The following is a 22,109-nucleotide window of genomic DNA, read 5'->3' on the forward strand; positions in this document are numbered from 1 at the left end:
CTGGGGTTTTCACACACAACAGTCTCTAGAGTTTACACAGAATGGTGCGAAAAACAAAAAACACTGAGTGAGCGACAGTTCTATGAGTGGAAACAAACACCTTGTTGATTAGAGAGGTCAGAGGGAAATGGCCAGATTGGTTTGAGTTGCCAGGAAGGAAATAGTAATTCATATAATCACTCTTTACAACCATGGTGAGCAGAAAAGCATCTCAGCATGCAACAGCAGAAGACCACATTGGGTTCCACTCCTGCAGCCAAGAACAGGAATCTTAGAGTCAAGAACAAATTCCTATTAAAGTGGCCAGTGAGTGTGTGCTGTGTGTAAGAGAAAGGAAGTGTGTGTGTGTTGTTGTTGTTGCTGTTTTGGGACCAGACGCTTATAGACACTTATTTATGTTCCAATAATATATTCACATTGTGTTGTAATGATGATGATTGCAAAATATTTGTGCCTTGTTTGAACTCAAATGACCAACTTTTGGAAAATTTTGAAATAAACACCAGAGGAAAAACAGTCCCATCTTCCAGAATTAAAAACAGTACCAGCATTTCAATTGTTTTCAATCTATAGCTATCACAACTACTTATTATTACAAAGCAAATCTCTTACAATATTGTTCATCTTTTTAGCCTGTAGCATTTACCTTTCTGTCTTAAAGCAAACCAGGGAATGATGTTAAAGTATGGTTCAGCTAGTTACTGTTTGGCGTTTTGTCTGTTGTTGTAGGGATCACTTACCCATTTGTAATTACTGTAATTTTCACACTATTAGTGCACAGGATTATTTGGGTGGAGGTGTTTTGTGTGTATATACACATTCACATGCATGCAAGCACATTTTGATTGCAGAGACCTAAGTAGTCAAATACGCCTCAGATTAGCCGGATTGAAATTTGAAGCATAAAACTTGCGAACCAATTTCCTGTGTTGTTCTGTGCAAAATAAAGTTTCAAAAATTGCAATGTTTAACGGCATCTTTAATCACCTCACAGGCAACATGACATAGTGTATTGGGATATATGGTGTGTATGGAGTGTAAAACACATTAAAGAAAGAAAGCACAACTTTATTCATCACACACTTGTGAAATTCCTCTCTGCATTTAGCCCATCTGAAGCAGTGAATACACACATGCGCACACACACATGAACAATGAGCACACACACATACCCAGAGCAGTGGGCAGCCATGCTAACAGCGCCCGGGGAGCAGTTGGGAGTTAGGTGCCTCGCTCAAGGGCACCTCAGCCCAAGGCCGTCCTATATTAACCTAACCGCATGTCTTTGGACTGTGGGGGAAACCGGAGCACCCGGAGGAAACCCACGCAGACACAGGGAGAACATGCAAACTCCACACAGAAAGGCCCCCGCCGGCCGCTGGGCTCGAACCCAGAACCTTCTTGCTGTGAGGCGACTGTGGTAACCACTTACACCACCATGCCGCCCCATGCCGTTTTTCATCTCATTATCTCTAGCAGCTTTATCCTGTTCTACAGGGTTGCAGGCAAGCTGGAGCCTATCCCAGCTGACTACGGGCGAAAGGCGGGGTACACCCTGGACAAGTCGCCAGGTCATCACAGGGCTGAAAAATAGACACAGACAACCATTCACACTCACATTCACACCTATGGTCAATTTAGAGTCACCAGTTAACCTAACCTGCATGTCTTTGGACTGTGGGGGAAACCGGAGCACCCGGAGGAAACCCACGTGGACACGGGGAGAACATGCAAACTCCACACAGAAAGGCCCTCGTCGGCCATGGGGCTCGAACCCGGACCTTCTTGCTGTGAGGCAACAGCGCTAACCACTACACCACCGTGCCGCCATGCCGTTTTTTATTAAAATAAAAAACGAAGGGAAAAGTAACAAATCCCAATCTTCTTATTCTTTTTGGGGTCACCACAGTGGATCATCATCTCATCTCATTATCTCTAGCCGCTTTATCCTGTTCTATAGGGTCACAGGCAAGCTGGAGCCTATCCCAGCTGACTACGGGCGAAAGGCGGGGTACACCCTGGACAAGTCACCAGGTCATCACAGGGCTGAAAAATAGACACAGACAACCATTCACATTCACACCTATGGTCAATTTAGAGTCACCAGTTAACCTAACCTGCATGTCTTTGGACTGTGGGGGAAACCGGAGCACCCGGAGGAAACCCACGCGGACACGGGAAGAACATGCAAACTCCGCACAGAAAGGCCCTCGTCGGCCACGGGGCTCGAACCCGGACCTTCTTGCTGTGAGACAACAGCGCTAACCACTACACCACTGGGCCACCATGCCGTTTTTTATTAAAATAAAAAACGAAAGGAAAAGTAACGAATCCCAATCTTCTTATTCTTTTTGGGGTCACCACAGTGGATCATCATGATCCGCATATTTGATTTGGCATATATTTCCTTCTTGACGCAAGCCTTCACAATGTATCCGGGCTTGGGAGTGGCACTAAGTCTGCATTGACTTGTGCAACCCCAGTGGCTGAGTATTTTACCTAACCTGCATGTCTTTGAATTGCGGAAGGAAACCCATGTACACACAGGGAGAACATACAAACTCCACACAGAAAGTCAGCTGTGAGGTTTGAATCTCAAAGTCTTATCAAAACAACAGGGCCACAGAACCAATCTGAAATCGTTACGGCAAAATCAGAAATATGTACATCACCATTCATTTGAAATGGAAATGATAAGCACGTACACATGCTTGGTACTGATTGGCTACAGCCTGCATTAATCTTCAAGAGCTGAGAAAATACAGAGATGGAAGATATTTAGAATAATAGCAATTATTATACACACAGGACACTTTTTCAATGGAATAAAAACATGTATTCTATTCCCTTCTAGCGGATTTCATTCATTTGGTTCGAGAGCATGCAATATTGTTAGCATATTGCTTATCCTACATGTATTATGTCAGGCTACCCAGTGAGCACTGAATATGGTTTACGATATTGCATGGTTGTCAAGACAACATGCTGTCACACGTCAGAGCTGATGTGAATATTCATTAACCTCCTAAGGCCCAAGCTGTTTTTTTACATGCATTTTTTTTATTTCTCTTTGCTATTTGGGCTTATTAGAACCTGATTAGAATAAAAACTAAGCATCATCTTTTGATAAGATGTACTTTTAGAGAAAAAGTATGTCCACATATGTGGATTCTTGTTCCGAATTTCCATAAAGTGCTGTCCACACATGTGACCGCTAAGCCCTAGGAGGTTAAGAGAGTTTTCTGCTGCACAGAAGCATTTCTTTGTTTGTCAGGAAAGAGAAAAACGAGTTGAACATGCAAAAGGCTACCAAAACTTCATTAGATATTCTTCACACATATTTACAAGAGAAAAACATATCAATGGACATAAAAAAACTGGTAAAGAGAGTGTGTATGTATAATAATAATAATAATATTGTCTGGCTTTTTTTCATGGTATATCAGATATATTCTATTCAGCTAGTATGATATTGAACTCGTTGAAGACGAGTTCATACTACGGTAGCTGAATAGAATATATCTGATATACCATGTAAAAAACCCAGCCATTATTATTTAAATATGATCCTCAATGAAGCTGAAGAAAGCTAGGTTTTTCAGAAGACAGTATTACTCCTCATTCTAATAACATTTAGGTATTTTTGTTAAATTGTTTTCACGATGCTAACTTGATAACAGATGGAAATAATGCAATTATTTTTCCTTGTGATAGTCACACACTGTGTCCAATCAACAAAGAGCATGTGATCAATAAGGACCTACAGTTTCTGTTTTGAGTTAAAGGTTTTTGTGTGTGTGTGTGTGTGTGTGTGTGTGTGTGTGTGTGTGTGTGTGTGTGTGTGTGTGTGTGTGTGTGTTTTCTGATTGCTATTGCAGTTTTGGTTCATTAATGTGGTTTGCAGTTACGGGCCACCATAGGTTGTGTTTTAATATTTTTTTTTGTTTTTAAAAGTTTAAATGCATTGGGTGGTCCTGTCTGACAGCAGAAGCAACTTTACTGAGCCTGCATCTTCTTTGCCTCTGTCTTGTAACCCAGTAAAAGAGGCCTTGGCCTATTAATTGCCTTGACAGTGATAAAGGAAATAAGAAGGGTTGCTATTTGTCTTTAATGCTGTGCCTCGCATATTACCCCAAGACAAATGGAAACTGTTTCCCAACATGAGCTGCTCTCATTTTTTCTCCCAGGTACGCTATGACTAGAGACTTGAGGGTATTTAGAGGTGAGTGCATTCTTTTCTAAGATGTTTTGAGCCCCCTTGAGTTTCTGCAGCTGCAAAGGCAAAGTGTGAATCAGCGTGTCACAGGCGCATGTGGCTAGCACCTGTGAACTATTAGAGGTCAGAGGTCAAGGAGGGGGCAAACCCCGAGTGGCCAGAGGTCCCGGCGCACTGGGAGAGAGATGGACACTTCTGAATGGAATAACTGTTGTTAGCTGCACTGATGACACGTGGCCTCTTGGTCATCCTGCTTTGTTTTTTTCTTTCCTCCACCCTGAACCTCACAAAGACGCAGCACTGAAACGCTGACCTTGGCAGCCCTGCTCAACAAAAGCCGCAAAGATAGATGGCTAGTTGGTGAGCTGTGTGAGTCATTGTGTCCTGTTCTTGTCATTTCACTGAGTGCCTCATACTAACCTGAGGAAGATTTTTCCCGTTCCTCAGCTAATGTCAGTAGGTCTGGCTTGAAATATTGAATAAACGGTATGTCACATAGTCAAAGTAGTTTTGTTTAAATATGAGTGATATGAATGTGTGAATAATCCAGGATGGTCAGTGTTAAACTTTGTTCTCTTTTACAGTTAGTGTAATTATACAGCTTAAAAAAAAAGACAATAATGTGTTGCATCAAAGAGGTTTTATGTGACGTTACTCTTCAACTAACAGCATTAAAATTTTTATTTGCAAAACTTATGTTAAATTGTATTACAAATAGGCTCATTCTAGAAGTTATGGAAAATAGAATACAAATTTGCATGAAAGGCAGATGATGATGAACTTAGCATACAGGATTTACATTAACACACACACACACACACACACACACACACACTAAATCACACTGCAAGTACCGTTAGTGTTTACCTGACATTAGCTACTATTATCATCAAGTGCAGATCCCCTTTATATACTAAGTTACTATTCAATATATTACATACTAAATAGTTATTATGGCAGCACGGTGGTGTAGTGGTTAGCGCTGTCGCCTCACAGCAAGAAGGTCCTGGGTTCGAGCCCAGCGGCTGGCGAGGGCCTTTCTGTGTGGAGTTTGCATGTTCTCCCCGTGTCCGCGTGGGTTTCCTCCCAGTGCTCCGGTTTCCCCCACAGTCCAAAGACATGCAGGTTAGGTTAACTGGTGACTCTAAGTTGACCGTAGGTGTGAATGTGAGTGTGAATGGTTGTCTGTGTCTTTGTGTCAGCCCTGCGATGACCTGGCGACTTGTCCAGGGTGTACCCCGCCTTTCGCCCGTAGTCAGCTGGGATAGGCTCCAGCTTGCCTGCGACCCTGTAGAACAGGATAAAGCGGCTACAGATAATGGATGGATGGATAGTTATTATTTCATAGGTGATTCTGTACCCACATACTACATAGCTTTTTGTTGGCTGCATGGTGGTGTAGTTGGTTAGGATTGTTGCCTTACAGCAAGAATAGGTTCTGGGTTTGAGCCCAGTGGCTGATGGGGACTTTTCTGTGTGGAGTTTGCATGTTCTTTGTGTCTCTGTGTGGGTTTCCTCTGGGTGCTCCACAGTTCAAAGACATGCAGTTAGGTTAACATGGGGATGGCCTTGGGCTGAAGTGCCTTTGATTGATGCCTGAGCCCAAAAACGGGTAAGACATAGTATCATTTCTTCTCCTTTCCTTGCGCTTCTCATACTCTGCGATTTCATTCAGGTTGTAGGAGGTGCACACTAAACTTATTAGCTTTTCCATTTTTGTCTGTTTTCCACCCAAGTTCACCATATGCTAAGAAGTGGCCGCACTTTAAAGCATTCTTACAAGTGCCTTTAAAGCAAAGTTTAGGACGTCCTATCAGTCGAGAACCATGAGCCAGTTCGCCATATAAGAGTTCCTTTGCTGGTCTGTCATCATTCATTCAACAGACATGACCGAACCACCGTAAGCAACTTTTCACTAACTACAATTCGATGTCGTCGACCCCCGCCCTCTTCAGCACATCTTCATTGCTGACGAAATGATCCCATTTGATCTTTAAGATAAGCCGTAGATGGCGCTGCTGTATTGTACACTCAAAAAAAAAACCATTGGATTTACTTAACCGAGTTATGGAAACCGGTCCCACGAAACTGTGTTAATTTAGATGTATTGAATACAGTTTTGTTGAGTTTTTCAACACATAACTGTATTCAATACATCTAAATTAACACAGTTTCATTGGACCGGTTGCCATAACTCGATTAAGTAAATCCAATGTTTTATTTTTTTGAGTGTATGAAGCTGTTTAATCTCATGTTGATATAAAGTCCATGTCTCACTATCATACTTTAGAATAGGAATTAGGCACTGATTATACACACTGATATTAGCTGAGACTGTTAGGTCATGAGAATCAAACACTCTCTTCTGTAATCGACCAAATGCACTGTCACCTGAATACAAAATGGTAATTCCTCCTGCATAGAGCAGTCACTGGTAGCTGCCCACTGCTCTGGGTATGTGTGTGTGCTCATTGCGCATGTATGTTCACTGCTTCAGATGGGTTAAATGCAGAGAGGAATTTCACTGTGCTTAAGTGTGCGTGTGATGAATACATTTGTTCTTATTATTGCTGGTTACATAGTTATAGCTAATTATATAGTTATAGCTAGGTGTTCCTATCATCATTTTATTATATCTCATCTCATCTCATTATCTCTAGCCGCTTTATCCTTCTACAGGGTCGCAGGCAAGCTGGAGCCTATCCCAGCTGACTACGGGCGAAAGGCGGGGTACACCCTGGACAAGTCGCCAGGTCATCACAGGGCTGACACATAGACACAGACAACCATTCACACTCACATTCACACCTACGGTCAATTTAGAGTCACCAGTTAACCTAACCTGCATGTCTTTGGACTGTGGGGGAAACCGGAGCACCCGGAGGAAACCCACGCGGACACGGGGAGAACATGCAAACTCCACACAGAAAGGCCCTCGCCGGACCCGGGGTTCGAACCCAGGACCTTCTTGCTGTGAGGCGACAGCGCTAACCACTACACCACCGTGCCGCCCTTTATTATATCTATTTAGCTAAATAGTCGTTTCGTGCTAAAATAGTTAAGTAGTTCTTCATCTTTGCCACAGTCAAGCTTGGTCTTTGATAATAGACTGTTATTTTATTTAAAAACAACTGCAAGCGGCAATAAAATATTAAACCACTGCCAATTCCTCAGTCTTTGGTAGTGGTAACTTGGTGTTGTGTTGTTTCTCTAACTAGCAAATTCTGTTAAACTAAGTTAGTTTTAAGTTAGTGTGTTACATCTGTAAATAGCTAGGTGTTTAATTATCAAAAAAATTAAAGTCTTCCCCATGCCATTAAAGGAACAGTCCACCATACTTCCATAATGAAATATGCTCTTATCTGAATTGAGACGAGCTGCTCCGTACTTCTCCAAGCTTTGCGCGACCTCCCAGTCAGTCAGACGCAGTCAGACGTGCTGTCACTCCTGTTAGCAATGTAGCTAGGCTCAGCATGGCCAATGGTATTTTTTGGGGCTGTAGTTAGATGCGACCAAACTCTTCCGCGTTTTTCCTGTTTACATAGGTTTATATGACCAGTGACATGAAACAAGTTCAGTTACACAAATTGAAATGTAGCGATTTTCTATGCTATGGAAAGTCCGCACTATAATGACAGGCGTACTAACACCTTCTGCGCGCTTCAGCAGCGCATTGATATCTGAGCTCCGTATCAATGCGCTGCCGAAGCGCGCAGAAGGTGTTAGTACGCCTGTCATTATAGTGCGGACTTTCCATAGCATAGAAAATCGCTACGTTTCAATTTGTGTAACTGAACTTGTTTCATGTCACTGGTCATATAAACCTATGTAAACAGGAAAAACGCGGAAGAGTTTGGTCGCATCTAACTACAGCCCCAAAAAATACCATTGGCCATGCTGAGCCTAGCTACATTGCTAACAGGAGTGACAGCACGTCTGACTGCGTCTGACTGACTGGGAGGTCGCGCAAAGCTCGGAGAAGTACGGAGCAGCTCGTCTCAATTCAGATAAGAGCATATTTCATTATGGAAGTACGGTGGACTGTTCCTTTAAGGCATGTCGAGGGGCACCAGTCTCCGTTTCTGTAGCCCTCGGCCTTTCGCCTATAGATAATTTACCACGTGATCAAAATATGCTACGTCATGAGCGTCCACCATGATGGTGGATATACAAAGCAAATAGGATGGCAGCCGCTGAAAGTGTGTCTGTAAACAATGCTGAATTTTCTCAGTATTACCACGATTTGAACGGTCGAGCAAAGATTCGATACAAAGAGAAGATAGAGATGTGTGGTTTTGATCCATATTATTTAAAAAAAGTCAGACTTTTCTGAAGATAAGATGCTTCTACCGACCATTGAGTACCCAGATATCGCGTTCTATCTGGTTTGGCTGCCGAAGAATCAAGTCCGACCTTGGATGAAACAGCCCATTTTCTGAGTGGGTGCCCAGTCTGGATTGTTTCTATCGTATAATTTTGCTGGCTCTCCTAGAAGTGAAATGGTAATACACGTGTTAAAATTATAACAATGACCGAGTGAACCACGACAAGAGAATGCTCATTTTATAGCAAAATTTAATACAAAATAAAATTCTTCCCTGATATTATCGAGAAAGCTTTTAAATCTTGCCTGAGATAAAATGATGACTGCAAACACAAGCTGTTTTGGTTTTAGCCTCTGTTAGATCAGCCCTGCTGATGTTGTTCAGCCGTGCTTGTCTCCTCTCTGTACTAAGCCTCAGAGTTTCCGTGCCCTCTTTCTGAATCACGGACGGAATTCTAAAAAATCGGAACGTGCCACGGTCATGAGTACTGTTGTGACCACAGCCATATACAGCACAAAGATATGGCATAGCTAAAGGAATGCTTAAAGCAGTGGAAAAACAAAGAGAATTGCGCACGCATGACTATGTTTTGTATGGACTGTTGCTTGACCCTGCATTTGTATATCCACCAACATGGCCGACATCCGGGTTTCTATTTTGCTTTGATGTCACTTGCAAGTCAAGGATTACATAGCTAGGGTTACGGTAGGAGAGTTTGATTCCCCACTCACATCTGTATTGCAGCGTGCCTTGCCAGATGGCAGTAGGTACCATTTTTATGATGGTCTTTGGTATGACTCGATCATGGATACACTAACCATAGACATATAAACATAGACGCCGCATTCTGCGTAGAATCATACGTCATCCTCGCCGCCATATTGGATGTGGCAAAGTGGAGATTCTTCAACCGTCTCTGGTATAGCGTCTAGACAGTAGCCGAGAATAAAGATGCCTCATTCATGTGCTGCGTTTAACTGTACCAACAGGTTTACCGTCCAAACGAGATCACATGGGATTACCTTTCACAGGTGAGACTGGAAAAATACTTTTCATTGTATTTGGTAATTATAATGTAATTTTACGAACAGATTTTTCTGACTTTGTGGCTAATATGAAGGATTTTGACAGAACAGGTCAGACAGTCAGGATCAGAGAGGGAGCTGTTCCTTCAGTCTTCAGTTTCCCAGCTCATCTCCACCGGGTAGGTGTATAGTTATAAGCAGTGAGAATTAGATAATACAGTGCCACACTATGATGAACGTTTTTGAATATATGATGAATGTTTTTAACCTTTCTGAATGTGAAGGAATCAGTGATGTATTTTGTTTTGGTATGGCGTTAGAACCTGGCCGAACTCAGTTTGGCGGTCATTCAGCTCACTTTATTCAACGAGAGTAGGTCTGTGTGGTGACTCAATAAATAAAACAGTAAATTTTTATTTTCATTCACTATTTCCAGTTTTTCCACTATTTCCATCATTTATCATACTCAGTCTTGTAGGTTGGTTATTGTGGCCTCAGGCTTTGGTAGCTTGCTACGGTATGCTGACTGATTAGCTTACCTGAGCTATCTATCGCGTATCTGTCGCTAGTTTGCAGTGTACAGGGTATTTCGCACACTATTTATAACCATCACATTAAAAGTTATATATGTTGTTTTGATGCCTGTTTGTTTCCCAAATATATACGTGTGTGTCTTAATGGGTGAATAAAAGGCATTGAGTTAAATATTATTGTAGAAAGGGGCTTTATGAAGTTCAGTCCATTTACTTGCGTTGGTTTACGGGGAAGATTTGCCACATCAAATATGGCGGACACTCTGACGTATCCCAGCAACGGGGCCACCAGCTCAATGTGGCGTCTATGTTTATATGTCTATGACACTAACCACTGGGACAACTCACAATTAAACTCTTGTGGTTACCAGAGGACCAGCCCCCCCCCCACTGTAACCCTAGCTATGTAATAGGCGAGAGGCCGAGGGCTACAGAAACGGAGATCGGCGTCGCCTAATGCGTCATACGGTGTGGGAAGGACTTTAAACTTTAGTTACAGTTGGGGGCCAGTCCTCTAGTAATCGTGAGAGTTTGACTCCCTACTCACATCTGTAGTGCCTCACCATATGGCAGGAAGTACCATTTTTATGATGGTCTTTGGTATGACCTGACCACAAGTAGAACTCACAATTTCCCAGTTGAGAAGCAGACATGCTAACCACTAGGCCAACTTGCAGTAGGTGTTTGATTATAGTGACAGCAAATTAGCTAATGGTTAGTTAAAGCTAAGGTTGGTCATTTTGGAGAAAGCAGCAAGAGTAAGCTAGATTTTGAATGTATCCAAAAAAAAAAAACGCTCCATCCCTTCAACCCTCTCTCCAAAGCCACTCCTTCAAAACACATGAATGCACACTGCCTGATTGGGGGGGGGGGTTGTTGTCAAACAACAACTACCTCTTGTCTCATTCATGTGTAAGAAAACACCGAACACTATCATAATGAATGTAAACAATGAGCATGGTTATTGTTAGTACTCACAGCTGTGAACTAGCTAGCTAGCTAGCTAGCTAGCTTTAGCAATATGTCTGCAGTATGTCTGCCTAGGCTTGTGGAAGACTCTGGTCACACACAATGAGTGCATGGGCAGAGTGTGTGCAGGTAGACAGGCAGGTGGTCCATGCAATCATTTCAGATTACAAATATTGTTCTGTGAAAACATTTTGGATGCTACTAGTTTGTAATGTTACTTATAATGTCAACCATGCCAAACTTAAATGAAGAGTGTACTGCCGTTTTAGTTTTATTTGCTGTCCTAATATGCTGAATTAGTGTATAGGAATAGCATTCACCCATAAAAATGGACAAATTTCTCTGTCCATCTACTTCTAGTTCTTCGATAACATCGAGCGACTCTGACTCAGTGGAACGCCATCCATCCATCCATTATCTGTAGCCGCTTATCCTGTTCTACAAGGTTGCAGGCAAGTTCAATAAAAATTAACATGGAAATATGCTGAAACATTTATTGAATATTGATTTTATATCCATATCTGGAATCTGGAATAAAAATGTAGTGTGTTCAAGGCCTGAGGTTGCAGAAAATTCATATTGTCCATTTGGAGTTGTTTGGCCAAAAACTTTGGGACCCCTGAAGTACTGTATATTATTGTAATACATAATTACAACAGACATACTGTAAATATACGGGCAGCACACTTGCCTCGCAGCAAGAAGGTCCTGGGTTCAAGCCCACAGGCTGGCGAGGGCCTTTCTGTGTGGAGTTTGCATGTTCTCCCCGTGTTCGCGTGGGTTTCCTCCGGGTGCTCCGGTTTCCCCCCACAGTCCAAAGACATGCAGGTTAGGTTAACTGGTGACTCTAAATTGACCGTAGGTGTGAATGAGAGTGTGAATGGTTGCTTGTCTCTGTGTCAGCCCTGCGATAACCTAGTGGTCCAGGGTGTACCCTGCCTCTCGCCCATAGTCAGATGGGATAGGCTCCAGCTTGCCTGCGACCCTATAGAACAGGATATTCTATACTGGATGGATGGATGGATGGATGGATGGATACTGTAAATATACACATCAACAATAGTATACCAAAAGGACTAATCAATAAAAATCAATACTGTAACAATCACAGTAAGCTTTCTGTATAGTGTTGTGTACAAGTCTGACAGGCCCTGGGATATCTAAGCTCAGATTCACACTCGTTTCCAGTAATGTGTGTCCTCCATCAAAACACTGATGCTCCAGAGTTTAATAGGCCCAATAGAGACAAAAATGTTAGCTCCTGTCTCGCTTCCTCAAGACACACTTTGTTAACACATTCAAATGAGGCTGATATTCAATCAATAAAGATTAACTAGCCCAAGGTAAGACCAGTTTTTTTTTCCCCCCCATACATTCAGAGGAAAAAGCCAAATACGATTATGCATATGAGTGAGTTATACTGAGATGAGCACAGTTTAATATATGGTAATTATTTGACAGGATATACTTACACACCGATTAGCATATCTGGAAGACCAGACAGAGATAGAGCGACAGTGTGTGAGGAATGAAAAAGCAGTGCAGTCTGATAAATCCCCCCTGCACCACCCCCAAAACGTACACGAGGAACCAGAGCTGGGCTGCCATGGGCTTTTTGGTTCACATGTGCTGAGTTTGTGTACTGTAGGTCTCTTGATAAAGCATTGCATGAGATAGCACACAGGGAAACTGTACTCATTGCTAACACACAATACATCACAAGGCCATCAATAGAAAGACTCATGGCTCCAATTTAGCTAAATCTCTTTGTTTCTAGACATGCATGTGTCTTGTGCATGGCGGTGTCAAGATGTAGACAAACTACAAACTGTCACTTTTGGGTTTATGTAATATAACTTTTCATTGAATATATATTTCCATCTGTCGTCATGTGCTGTTGGCCATCTAATATCAATAGTATGGAGGCAGTGTGGAGTCATCCTGACTAATGCACCTCTGGTTAATGTGTACATCATTGCCAGATACAATTGTTGTATTGATTATTATCACCCAGAAATACTTAGGTCAGACAGACAAATATCTGAGGAGATGCAACATTTCATTCATGACCTGCAGGTGGTCCAGTGTGGTCTGTGTGTTCCAGGAAATGGCCTATTATCAGAGGTGATTTTTCACTTCCCACCATTTTTTAGGCTATTTTTGTATTTAGGGTTTGTTTGTTCAATTTAGTTATTTTACTTTATAAGAAATAAAACACAACAGGGAATGCTGTCATAGGAAAATAATCAATGACGGCATGGTGCAATGCCTCGGAGTTGATTATTTTCTCAAACCAGCATGTACCAAAGTGTTTTTCCTCTTATACAATTAACAGTTATTCCACAAAATCGAGTCGTATGTGAGCTGATAGCTGACGAGGCACGTAGCACTGAGTTGGCTATAAGCCATGTACAACGAGATTGAGTGGAATAACTTTTATTCTATCCACATTCACTGGATTTTGAGAAACAGAGCATTTTTATTTTTTGCAAATATGATAAATAAAAACTTTATACAAAAAGTTCAACAAAATCATTTCCACTTAGAATGTGAACAAACCGGCGAAATGACAGGAGCAATTTGTGAAAAATGCTATAATAATAATTCTTGAAAAATAAAAAAGATATGTTCTTACCATCAAATACTTTCATTTCATATTCTGTTGCTTTATTTGTATTTTTGGGGGGTTTTCTTCTTCTTCTTCTTCAGGGTTTTTTTTTTTGGTGGTTGGCAAACCAACTTAAAGGTGCATTATTGCCACCAACTGGGCTAGAGTGTGGAACAGGAGATATTGGGGGTGAACTATAATCTCTTAGCTATTTCTGTTTCTTTTAAATACTTGATAACAATTTTTGTGGTTTTGTTTTCGAGTAGCGTTTTTATTTCATCCTCGGTTGGTTCAGCAACATGCGCTGCCATTTTGTTTTTCTCTACTCACGGTATATATGAGCTGATAGCCTAGTAGTAGAGTAGCCAATCAGAGTGAGTGATTGCTCATATCCAGTGAATGTGGATAGAATAACAGCAATTTTTCAAGAAGAAGAAGAAGAAGAAGCCTTTATTTTGTCACATGCACAGTCAAGCACTGTAAAATTCGTCCTTTGCTTTTAACCCATCTGAAGCAGTGAACACATGCATGCACACACACAACTGAGCATTGAGCACACACACATACCCAGAGCAGTGGGCAGCTATGCTACAGCGCCTGGGGAGCAGTTGGAGGTTAGTTGCCTTGCTCAAGGGCATTTCAGCCCAAGGCCGCCCCATGTTAACCTAACCGCATGTCTTTGAACTACTAATAATTGATAATTGAATACTTAATTCATAATAATGAATACTAATAATTTTATATCACTGTTTACTAAGGAATGACAAGTTGTACATTTTATCCTTTTATAGTTTGATTTAATGTTGTGGAACATCAATGAAACAAGTCATTTCCTGTTTTCATTTACATTATAGCAGCAACAAACAGTTATTCCATTCCCTTATTTATATACACACAGCAAGAAACCAGAAAGCAGTTGTAGTTTTACCACAACACTGGAGACTCCTTCCAAAATTAGTAACCGTCTCCTCAAGGAAACCACCACATTGAGAATTAAACATTGCTTTCAATTCATTTATATGATGCATCTGCTATTAAAATAAAAAAGTATCAGAATTTGTGTATAAATGTAAATCTGCGTGCAGCCAGAACTAGTGTCAAAGTTGCTTTTATAGAAAATTAATTAACACATTCTAACCAATCAAAATTGAGAATTCAACAGCTCTATGCTAAAATAAAAGATTAGATAGATAGATAGATAGATAGATAGATAGATAGATAGATAGATAGATAGATAGATAAACCATCTCATCTCATCTCATCTCATCTCATTATCTGTAGCCGCTTTATCCTGTTCTACAGGGTCGCAGGCAAGCTGGAGCCTATCCCAGCTGACTACGGGCAAAAGGCGGGGTACACCCTGGACAAGTCGCCAGGTCATCACAGGGCTGACACATAGACACAGACAACCATTCACACTCACATTCACACCTACGCTCAATTTAGAGTCACCAGTTAACCTAACCTGCATGTCTTTGGACTGTGGGGGAAACCGGAGCACCCGGAGGAAACCCGCACGGACACGTGGAGAACATGCAAACTCCGCACAGAAAGGCCCTCGCCGGCCACAGGGCTCGAACCCGGACCTTCTTGCTGTGAGTGACAGCGCTAACCACTACACCACTGTGCCACCCATAGATAAACCAACCCAAGAAATTTTAAGAACAGCTGGCAAGCTATAAAATGCGTATGCCAATCATTAAAAGATAAAAAATATATATATTTAATTTTATCATTTGTCACCTATGAATGAACTGAATGAGATCAGAGCTAGATGTCACTTTTCTTTATTTTAATCTCTCGTCACAGAATGAGAAATTCAGTCCAAGTAGTGTGTCATGGAGGCATCTGCTTCTCCGTAATGTATAATGGAGGTATTTCCAGTCACACTGAGTATATAGATGTTTACACACTACTACATACTGCTTTTGTTCGGTGTTTAGTGTGAGTGGTGTGTATGCTATACCTTTCTGAGCACAACCTTCCTTGCTATACAGCTGTACGTGAGCTCTCCTCTCCTGCTCTGGGGTTGTCTGGCGATGTTCAGATCCATCAAATGCACAAGATTTTGTCAACAGTGACATCCATGTTGAATGTGGGCTGAAATGTGGCCCCAGAGGACGTCAAGTCTCTGCACATGAGCCTGTAATTTTCTCCTTCCACATGCGAGATGGTGAAATGAAATGAGTTTCTAACCACCCCATCTTTTTGTGGGGGCTTTTCTCATGGCCGCTGCTCTAATTGAATCACCACAGAGTCACTGTATCATTTCTAACTTTGGTATTAGGGTTTAATCAAGCATGCTGGGGACCAGCTTGGTGAGGTGAAGGGGTTCTTTGTGAGGCGCCCATCTGTTTGTGACACCAGGCCCAGTTGGGGCCTAGTGGGTGCAGCCAAAACACAGAGAGAGAGAGAGAGAGAGAGAGAGAGAGAGAGAGAGAGAATGTACACAAGTATATAAACATCATGTTTTGCTTGTAAAGATGATATACATGATGGTTTGTAGATTTTTCCTTTACTTCGTCTACTCTCTCTCTCTCTCTCTTTGTGACCATTCTGAGTTCTTTTGACCCAGAACCATATTCTGAGTTTTATATTCTGAAGAAAGTCCCAGAGACACAGGAATAGACCTTGGATCAGACACCAGGCCGTCGCAGGGCATCATGCACAAATATATGTAATAGAATTTTGACAGTATTTTTGAATAATAACTCATCTCATCTCATTATCTCTAGCCGCTTTATCCTTCTACAGGGTCGCAGGCAAGCTGGAGCCTATCCCAGCTGACTACGGGCAAAAGGCGGGGTACACCCTGGACAAGTCGCCAGGTCATCACAGGGCTGACACAGACAACCATTCACACTCACATTCACACCTACGGTCAATTTAGAGTCACCAGTTAACCTAACCTGCATGTCTTTGGACTGTGGGGGAAACCGGAGCACCTGGAGGAAAACCACGCGGCCACGGGGAGAACATGCAAACTCCACACAGAAAGGCCCTCGCCGGCCACGGGGCTCGAACCCGGACCTTCTTGCTGTGAGGCGACAGCGCTAACCACTACACCACCGTGCTGCCTGAATAATAACTATTATTCAGAAATAAGGCAACAAACACACACTCAACTCTAGCATCAATGATGTCCACATTCTGTTGGTGAAATTTTATTGAGTGGCCAATATTTAGAGGAATGACATTTATTTCAACATACAATATAGCCTACGTATGAGGTGGCACGGTGGTGTAGTGGTTAGTACTGTCGCCTCACAGCAAGAAGGTTCTGGGTTCAAACCCAGTGGCTGATGGGGGGGCTTTCTGTGTGGAGTTTGCATGTTCTCCTTGTGTCTGTCTGTCTGTCTGTCTGTGTGGGTTTCCTCCAGAGACATGCAGTTAGGTTAACGTGGGGCAGCCATGGCCTGAAGGCATCTAACCCCCAACTGCTCCCTGGGTGGTGTAGCATAGCTGCCCACTGCTCTGTGTGTGTGTTCACTGCTTCAGATAGGTTAAATGCAGAGGAGACATATCACTGTGCTTGAGTGTACATGTGATAAATAAAAAAGGGCTTCCTCTTCTTTCTTGAAGATAGAGAACATCCAAGTGCGTGCAACTAAAATCATCCTTGGCAATAACTTTCACAGTTACTCTGCAGCTTGTGAAGCTCTATGACTCCAAAAACTTGAGGACCGATGTGTTACGCTGTGTCTGAAGTTTGCCCAGAAACTGTACAAGTCTGAACAGTACAAACATTGGTTTCCACGACTGCAGGGAGAGATAAGTGGTAGGGAAACTAGACAGAATAAAAAACTTGATCAGTTGCCAGTTCGCACTGTACGATACTCTAAAAGTCCACTTCCTTACCTTGTTCAACTTCTGAATAGCATATTGTAATTGGAATGGCTAATCATGATGTTTTATTTTGTATATATATTTGTTTGTGATTTTAACTCGAAGTATGTTTGATTTGTCAATGTACCTTTTATCTAATGTACAGAACATGTAATTCAGCTCTTGGGCTGCCAAATGTTCTTTGAATAAAACCCATTTATTATTATTATTATCTTTTGGCACCTTCAATTCCTCATTCACATTTTTCTGCTGTATTTTGTAATTAAACATGATCTGCAATTTCTGCAGGTAAACGCAACTTTCCCTTAAAACACTTTGGTTGAATAGAAATACTAGTGTGATTCTTTTAAATAGGAATATGGATCTTCACTATATGGCCAAAAGTATGTGGACACCTTTGAAGCATAGTTATATAGGATGTCTTTGTAGGATTATGATTTCCCTTCATTGCAACTAAGAGGCCCAAACCTGTTACTGCATGGCGGTATCCCTGTGCACAAAGCAAGCTCCATGAAAACATGTTTCGCAAAGGTTGGATTAAAAAAACTTGAGTGCTCTGTACCGAATCCTGATCTCAACCCCACTGATAACCTTTGGGATGAATTGGAATGCTGATTTGATAAATCTGCACAGCCACACTTCAACATCTAGTGGAAAGCCTTCCCAGAAGAGTGGAGGTCATTATAACGGCACAGAAGGGAACAAAATCTGGAGTGGGATGTTCAACAAGCACATGTGGGTATGATGGTCAGGGGTCCATGTAGTTTAGATCATATACTGTAGTGCCGAAACTGACACATCTCATCTCATCTCATTATCTCTAGCCACTTTATCCTGTTCTACAGGGTCTTAGGCAAGCTGGAGCCTATCCCAGCTGACTATGGGTGAAAGGCGAGGTACACCCTGGACAAGTCGCCAGGTCATCACAGGGCTGACACATAGACACAGACAACCATTCACACTCACATTCACACCTACGGTCAATTTAGGCCCTGTCCACACGGCAACGGATTCAGGTGAATCTGATAAAATTTTTTATCGTTTCGGCCTGGCATGCACACGGCACCGGCGTTTTGGGTGCCCCAAAACGAAATCTTTTGAGAACGGGTTCCAGAGTGGAAAAATCTGGCAACGGCGCCGTTGCGAAGTCGTCTGGATGAGTAGAACGGATTTGTTTACAATGACGTTACAACCACATGACTAGAACAAGCAGCACTCTCGTGCGCATCATTCGTAACAGAAATTGAAATTGTTTACACATTAACCTGACTGACCTGCCAGACAGACAATTTACACCTGCTTTGATGAACAGAAAGTACAGCCTTCCACACAAAGTAACAGTTACCTGACTATAATGGAGGCAGAGGGGAAAAGGGTCAGAAGACCCTTCAACAGACTGTTTTGTATGAACCACTGCATTGCATTCACTTTTGTATACAGCTTTTCTTTTAAATAAACAAGTAACTGAACCATTTCTGGCGGCACGGTGGTGTAGTGGTTAGCGCTGTCGCCTCACAGCAAGAAGGTCTGGGTTTGAGCCCCGTGGCCGGCGAGGGCCTTTCTGTGCGGAGTTTGCATGTTGTCCGTGTGGGTTTCCTCCGGGTGCTCTGGTTTCCCCCACAGTCCAAAGACATGCAGGTTAGGTTAACTGGTGACTCTAAATTGACCGTGAGTGTGAATGGTTGTCTGTGTCTATGTGTCAGCCCTGTGATGACCTGGCGACTTGTCCAGGGTGTACCCCGCCTTTCGCCCGTAGTCAGCTGGGATAGGCTCCAGCTTGCCTGCGACCCTGTAGAAGGATAAAGCGGCTAGAGATAATGAGATGAGATGAACCATTTCTTGAATTTCTTTTTTTTATTGGATAAGACTGCTTTTCAAAATGTTCACACACAATATAAAAAGTTATATAAATTATATAAAAATGCTTTTCAAAATGTTCACACACAATAAGAAAATTAAGTTATATAAAACTATGCACACTAATAAAACTAATTTGTACACACAGAAGGCACGATTTCCTCGCGTAGTCGCAGCCATCTTCTTGTTGTTGTTGTATGTTTGTTCGTGTGAGTGCTTCACGCCGGGTAGAAGAAGGGGTTTATGCGTGTAACAGACGTTGCGTTGTGTTGTTCACCAGTCTTTTTATTCTGAAGAAATGAGACACAAATACACTGCTGAGGACGAGCTGCAAACGTCCAGTGGCATTGGCGCTTACATTTCCAAAACGAACTGAAGGAGGCTAGCGCCTCGTTCCCATAACTACCTGCTCTCTTAAAGGGCCAGCGCAGAATTTCCCCACCACTACACACAATGGCAAGTGGAAAAAAATAAACCCGTTACATGCGCATGCGTCCTACTTCTTCTTCTATTGTTCTGGTGTCTCCGATGGGACCGTCTTACAGCGCACGTAGTGGTGTGGCATGTGTATTGCATCGTTTTCAGCAAGCGTTGCGTTGCCATATATGGACCTGATATTTTACTGATCCGTTGCCCATGTGGATGCGATATTTTTTTACCCGCTAAAAAAAAATCTCGTTGCCGTGTGGATGTAGCCACCAGTTAACCTAACCTGCATGTCTTTGGACTGTGGGGGAAACCGGAGCACCCGGAGGAAACCCACGCGGACACGGGGAGAACATGCAAACTCCACACAGAAAGGCCCTTGCCGGCCACGAACCCGGACCTTCTTGCTGTGAGGCAACAGTGCTAACCACTACACCACCGTGCCGCCAAACTGACATATTATTATTATTATTATAGAAGAAAAGGTTTATAGAAGCTCAGCTGTCAAAGTTGCTTATTTGCTAATTTTTAGAAAATGCAACTCGACTGAACAAAAACACTGAAATAAACATGGTGTTGAATTTTGAAATTGTTATTTTGACAATGTAAGAGATGGTATACAAAAATCTGAAAATCTATATTGTATTAATAACACAATAATATTGATACACTATGAAAGTTGAACATTACATTAATGGCATTTAGCAGACACTTATCCAGAGTCATGCACAATGTACCCAGAGTTAGGTGCCTGCTCAAGAGCACTTTAGCTATTCCTGCTTGTCCAGGGAATCAAACCAGCAACCTTTTGGTCCCAAAGCTGTTTCTCTAACCATTGGACCATGGCTTCCCCTGAATTCATTAAAATTATTTTCTAATTTAAAACATGGCTCCTGCACAAACATGCAAATGTGACTTCTGAATCAAAATGATCGAATGTGTCACATATTGTCTCTCCTTAATTTTTACCCTACTGTGGCTTTATTTGAGCATGGCAGCTCATTGGCCTGCTACAGTAAATACTGCACTCTGTGCTATTAGTGTAGTGGGCTGCAAGCAGAGAACGGATTTTCTTCCACCCTTCAGCAGCGATTGATTGTGACAATGGTCTCACCCCTGCTTGCCCTGTACGGTGATGAGAGGGGGGTTGAGGGGTTTCTACGCATGTTGGTACATTTGATGGGCTTCAGTTCTACTCTTCCATCACTCAGCTGGGGTCGTGACCCCACTGTAAACGGCCTGAATGTGGGGGCGGAGGAGGCGGGTGGAGGAGGAGGAGGGGCCAGTCCTGTATCTTCACCTTAACAGCACTCGCTCCCAGATTCAAAGTGAACCCCAGGGCTCTGCTTCAGAGGATATTATGCCCTGTTTCTTCCCCCAACAACCCCTCCTTCATCTCTCCAGCCAGGCAGGGGCAGCGAGACAATGCTAAAAACATTAGCATGGCGTAAGGCTCTTGTGAGGCGGAGTGGAGAGGAGTGTATAGCAGGGCTGCCTGTGGTTCGAGCCTGTCCTGGCCCAGCAGGTGCACCTGAGTATCGCACACTGACAGCGCTCACGCTACAACAGCAGAACAGCATGGACGCAGCCCAAAACAAATGGTGCCACAGGCTGGTGGCACTCGCTCCCATATGGCCGTAGACACACTCAGGATGGAGGTCATCACTAATCTTTAGAGCAAATGCAAACCGATGCATTAATTAGCATCGGCTTGAGGTGTACAGTTTGGAATGTATTTCTTCGACAGGTTGCCTGTTTTGATGCTTGCTCTATCGTTTTTTAGTTTCATTCCATTCATACACATTTGATAAGAAGAGTTGGTGGCAGATGACACACTGACTGAAATGCTGCTTTAAAGTGCCATTCCACCATTGGATGTATTCTTTGGCATAAAATACAATATATTTTATGACAACATGACTAGACAGAGAAATCTTTTAGCTTCAAAATGATATATCAAACATAATTTTTTGACAACGACAAGTATATTAATTTTGCAACCAAAGTCACCTACCCTTTTAATTTCCGCGCGGTAGTGAAATGTGATGTCATCGGCAGGTTCCCCTTCTTGTGTACCACGTGTCGGTCTATTTTTAGACCAGGAAACCCCCAAAGTGAGAGAGTCATTTCTCCTCGTATATGGGAGCCAGAAAAATTGCGAAAAATTTTGAGTTAATCTTTCAGTTAGCTAGATTTATTGGTATTAGCTAGATTTATTGGTATTATTTTTATCGCGTTCTATCCGCCATTGCTGATAATATGTGCCACGTCAGACGTCACGTGGTACACAAGAAGGGGAACCTG

The sequence above is a fragment of the Neoarius graeffei genome, chromosome 17, assembly GCF_027579695.1.
Source record: "Neoarius graeffei isolate fNeoGra1 chromosome 17, fNeoGra1.pri, whole genome shotgun sequence".
NCBI classification, from domain to species: Eukaryota; Metazoa; Chordata; class Actinopteri; order Siluriformes; family Ariidae; genus Neoarius; species Neoarius graeffei.